This window comes from Belonocnema kinseyi, chromosome 10, assembly GCF_010883055.1.
Source record: "Belonocnema kinseyi isolate 2016_QV_RU_SX_M_011 chromosome 10, B_treatae_v1, whole genome shotgun sequence".
NCBI classification, from domain to species: Eukaryota; Metazoa; Arthropoda; class Insecta; order Hymenoptera; family Cynipidae; genus Belonocnema; species Belonocnema kinseyi.
This window is the reverse complement of record NC_046666.1, coordinates 90,174,127-90,180,003: the sequence shown is the minus strand read 5'-3', so window position 1 is coordinate 90,180,003 and position 5,877 is coordinate 90,174,127. Positions and strand designations below refer to the sequence as shown.

Here is a 5,877-nt window from a genome sequence, read left to right as displayed (position 1 = left end):
TTTTGGAAAATGAATTTTCTATTTATATATTTTATTTTTATGCAGCTATATATGTAAGTCCGAACTACTTTCAAATCTCGCGCCATTCGAAATTACCAATCATAGGTCAAGCAGTTGATACCCACATAAATCGCATGTTTTCATAATCTTTAAGCATGTCAACAACAATAGAATCCGTGAAGTCTTTAATTATCACTGGGGCGTTTTACTTTCAAAGCAAGTGCCAAGATATGGATTTTCTTTATTTTTGGTCATTTTGTAGTCTTTGTGTTCAGAAATGTGTGCAAAAAAAGTTCGGACATTTTGCAATATATATATATATATATATATCGATCAACGTTTTTATAACAGGTAGTGGTACTGAAATGGTTTCATAGGTTTGATATATCGAAAAGAGGTCGTTTTTCCGTATGGGAAAGCTGGACCCTATAATTATCTAACTTTATATTCTTAAGATGTGTAAATGGGATTCTTAAACTATTATTTTCAACTACAATTAATATTATACAAATACTTATAGTTAATGCCATGGACATATTAATTGAAAGGACTCAGCGTGACAGGCGCGCGGGGTAATCCTGATGTTGGGTAACTCTGCACGCCTGTCACACTGGGTCATTCTGATTCATACATCCATGGTTAATTCGCTTCGATACAAGCTTGAGGATGGCGATTGCACTGGAAAACCCCGGGAAATGAAAGTGAAATTATTTAATGACCAGGAACTTTTTCAATTCTTAGTTTGAATCTACACTTACCTAATCAAGGCCTTTTAATTAAAGTATTTTTAAATCACAGCGTTTAAAAATCAACAATTTTAGATCGAGACGTACCTAATTAAATAAATTAAAATAATAGCATTTGAAAATCAACACTTGTTATGAATTGAATCCTTCGAGATTTTACAAATTGATTTCAAATTGAAAGTTGAAACTTTAGTAACAACTTATAGATAACTGCAAATTAAATACATTAGCCTCCCACCTATCGCACTACCACCTGTTGCGAATTCCCCTGCTCGCTTGGAACTCACTGCCAACTTTTCAAAAGATGTTGACATTCTATGTAGCCTACTTGTATTTCATAATTTAATTTCAATTTATAAATGGCTATCAACTCTTTACAAATACAAATTTAATATGAATTGTTTTACATGGAAAGGCTTACATGCCTATCCACAGTTCTCCAATTTTTATATATATATATATTTTTTTTTTTCTAAATAAAACTAGTAACAAACCAGAATTTTGTTTAGGGTTCGTATATAAAATTAGTATAATAACCTCTGAATGTTCTCTGCTACTTGTTTCCTTAACTTTTATATTTCGACGTTAACTCTTTTTTTTAATAGATTCGATTTCTCACACTTTCGCGATATGTGGAACGGTACTATAATCTGAAATTAAAATATTAAAATTGAACTGTTTAAAATTAAAGACTTAAATAGTTGAGCAATTTTTTAAGTTTGAAACCTTCCATATTAAAGAATGTTATTTTCATAAGTTTGAGATCTCTTTAAGATTCTGCATATATATAATTTTTTTATATGGAAAGCGCTTCTAGTTTTGCAATGTTTAAATAAAGCATTAAAGACTGCCTGTATAAAATTAAAATTCTACAGTGTCTATTGAAAACCTTAATATTTAAATAATTAATCGTTATTTTGGAATCGTTAAAAATTGAAGATTATTTGCAATTAAGAAATTATAAACAAGACAGTTTCAAATTTCATTTGCTCATTCTTGTAAAATGGAAAATTGAAATTCTTAGTAAGTAATTTGCATTGCTTTTTTGGATTTTAAAAGCCTTAATTTTTAATTTTTTTTTTTCAATTTGAAATTTTTCTGTTTGAAGTGCCGAAATGGAAATTGTTCTTTGATGGTTTACAGTCTGGACTTGATCCGCAGCGACGTAGAACGGGATATAGAATATTTCTTCCAGTGGGGGGGGGGGTCCCAGTCGCTTGTGTTTGAATGACGTTCGGGGGCCTCTCCACTTCCCAAGAAATATATTATATTCTGTTCTACGATACGGCGGTTTAATTGTTCAATTTAAAAAGTTTTTTTTTTAAATTTGGATAAATACAATTGTGAAATTTGACACTGTTCAATTTAGAATGATTTATCTTGAAATTCTATCTAATTTTGAAGGTGCTAACGTTAAAACTACTAAGCTAAAACTGTTAATTTAAAATTGTAGAACACTGAAAATTTGACTTTCAAATTGCTCAATTTTGAATATTTTATTGTCAAAAAATGTTCAATGCTTCAAATTTAGAATTGTTCTGCGTTAGATTATTTTATTTGGAAATTCCCTTTTAAATATTACAAATTATTAATGGATTAGCTGTGAATGCTTGAATTTTAACATTTAAATGCTCGGAAAAAAATGTTTGTAAACCAGGAGATTGACCAGAATTTGTTATATGAGCCCCAAGTGGCTACCCTGAAATTTGGTCTAACCCGTCATTGTTATACGAAGTCGGGGATTAATTCCCCACCTAGGGGGCAAAATTCGCGAGTGCGCGCTAATGATAACCGCCACAATATTATAAGGCAATGGCTATTAAATGTGAGCTTTCGGAGTATAGAGAATTATATCAAAACCAATCTGTGGATTATGGACTATTAGCTTCGTTAAAAACCCAGAAATTTTCGCAGTTTCGTAGCAGTTTCTGCTACCTTAGCAAACATGACTGCGGTGTAAATAGGCCCTGTGTATCTAAAGTTAGATAATCCAGTCTTGTCTATTGAAATGTGGGCAGCTTGTGTTTTTCTAAACGTAATTATTGACCAATTTCTTTCTTATTAGATGCCCTTCCAATGAGCTCAAGGCCCTTCGTTTTCTACCGTGCGTTTTTTTTTAATACTTTTGCATTCAATTATATTTAGAATTTAATTTAAAAAAAAATGTGCGCGCATTGAGATCACCAACTTAAAAATCCATCTCTAAATAAAACCTTTTACAAAATAAATAAATTGTTATATATTTTCATGTTTTCGAATTGAAATAGGTGAAATCACTATACAAAATAAAAAAGGATTTTTAAAAATCCTAATAGCTTGAAAAATAATTTTTGTGTTTCAATTTCGAATATCTGAATTCTTAGATTTTATTTAAACTATGTATACTTAGCGGCCGTTCACATATTACGTAACGCAATTTTCAACCAATTTTGGACCCTCCCCACCCCGGTTGTAACGTAACGTAATAAAACGTCCCCTCCCACCGATAAAGTAACGTTTGTTTCTCTCTCACAATGCACCACATAAGCAGCGCTGACAATATCAACACAACTCATTGCCAACATAAACCTAATAAACGCCGCGCTAAAATATGAATCGATTATCACATAAAATCATGAAAGCGATGTTACGTAACGCAGTTGATGACCCACCCCCCATGGAACACTTCGTAACAAATAGCCCCCCCCACCCTCTGGCGCGTTACTTAATATGTGAATGGCCCCTTATGTAGGGGAAGGTAGGGTAAAACTTTGTTGCGGGTGAAACCGGGTGCCCTCTATATCTCGTGATTCGTGTTGCCTGATATATTTTGTTTATGTAGATGTCATAACCATATTTTCGTAAAAAGTGTATAGCTACATGTTTCTGTTCAGTCAGGAGACAATACTACATTTTTTGTGGTTGAACGTTACAATTATTGGTAAAAAGTATGTCACCGTGGTTCTTGCAGTCATACAGAATCTGTACAGGTAAGTGGAACACTTAATTCCGTATCTATTATAGAGTATATAGCAATACTTATCATCATTTGGTTGTATCTAGAAACACGTAGGGTCCACGTTCCGAAATTTATTGCATGTGGGGGCAAAACTGGGTACTGATGGTAGAGATAGTATCGGGTCTTACCCCACGTACCAAATAGTGCCAAAAACTGCCAAGAAACGTAAAAATAGTTTCTAATTTTATATAATTTATGTCGTACATTACTATTATATATGAGTTTTATGTAATTACTGATAATAACCCTCTTTCATAAAAAAATATTGATTTTTGGCAGGAGAAAATAATCATGAAGAATGTTACATAATATCTGAATTTGATAATTTATTCATAAGTTTTCTAATAATTTGTAATAATGAAGTTTTTTTTAGATCTGACACTGTCACGAAAGTACAGAAGTAAGTCTGATAGGCAGAGCTGACGCTCCCGCACCGAAGACATCTGAGACAAAGAAGAGATGATTTTTCATCAGAATAGGAACTGGAAGCAGGACCTGATACAGCTTGCACTTCTCACGATGAGCTTTAATCTGTATCGACTAAGTGGTGAATTCAAATTTGCACTGTGTGCCAAGGATGGATCTAAATAGCATGCAACACTGTCGAACAGGGCGAATTCGTGTATGATTACTACTAAATCCATCGTCAGTACATCCAGAATGCTGATTATCATCACCTTAATAATATTTAAAACCTTCGTGAGTGCACTTAAGATACTCAATATACCAATGTTTATAATATTAAATTACAATAAATTCAATTTTTCTTAATTACAATGAGTTTTTGAATAATTTTCACAGGTACCCGGTTTTACCGTACACACGGGGAAAAACCGGGAATTTTGTTTTTTTAAATATGAAGAAAAATTTGGATTGCACTTTTGACTTTACTTTCTTGTAGTTAAACAGTCACAGAAGAATTCTCACTTCTAATAAAATTTTTCTAGTTTTTTTTGCTTTTTCACTCAATGCTATCAAAGGCAAAGTACTCGGTTTTACCCTACTCCCCCTTACTTTGACGCGCTGATTATGAATATGATAGTTAAAATTTGTGACAAGGCGATTTTCATGGTGAAACCATAAAAAAACATGGCTTTTTCAGTTTATCTCAGCCAATAGGCAAAATTTCGCAAAATTTGTTCAAGATAAGTTGTAGGTCTCATTGAGATAAACATTTTTAGGTGCATGCATTTCCCTCCATGATTAATAATTTCCGAGAAAATTAGCGATACATCTAGCCGTTTCCTCTTTCTTTACTGTTCATTGCCGTGGTTTCCTACGTCTCTTTGGAGCAGATGGCACCCTTGTTTCTTGTCACAGAAATAATGTTAATCCAACCCATACCACTTTCCTACGTCTCTTGAGGGGCTGGAAGACACCCCTGTAATTGATAACAAATATAATTTTAGTCAAACATAAACCCTTTTCGAAGGTGATATGGGGTGGGAGGGCACCCTAGTAAGCGGTTACAAAAATAATATTGGTCAAACCCATACGCCTTTCCAACGTCTCATGGTGAAGCCACCCCTGTGACTGGTTACACAAATAAATTTGTTCAAACCTCTACCTTTTTCAACGTGTCGGGGGGGGGGGGGGGGGGGGGGGGGGGGGCACCCCTGTGACTGGTTACAAAAATAATATTGGTCAAATCCCTATCTCTTCCTAACGTATCGTGAGGGACGGGAAGCCACCTCTGTGACTGATTACAGAAATAATTTTGGTCAAACCCCTACCCCTTTCCAACGTCTCATGGTGAAGGCACCCCTGTGACTGGTTACACAAATAATTTTATTCAAACCTCTACCTTTTTCAACGTGTCGTGGGGGGGGGGGCACCCCTGTGACTGGTTACAAAACTAATATTGGTCAAATCCCTATCTCTTCCTAAAGTATCGTGAGGGATGGGAAGCCACCTCTGTGACCGATTACAGAAATAATTTTGATCAAACCCCTAACCCTTTCAAACGTCTTATAGGGGACGGGAATACACCCCTGTGACTTATTACAGAAATAATTTTGGTCAAACCCTTCCCATCCCCTTTCCAATGTTTCGTAGGGTACGGGAAGGCACCCGTGTGATTGATAACATAAATAATTTTAGTCAAACCCCTAACCCGTTTCAACCTCTCGCAGG

General features: G+C 34.5%; 1 protein-coding gene across 4 annotated transcripts in view; it reads left to right on the top strand.

Moving 5' to 3' along the window:
* Positions 1 to 5,877, top strand: part of LOC117181858 (cyclin-dependent kinase 12) — a 137,723-nt gene that overhangs the window by 35,589 nt on the left and 96,257 nt on the right. The window lies entirely within an intron of this gene.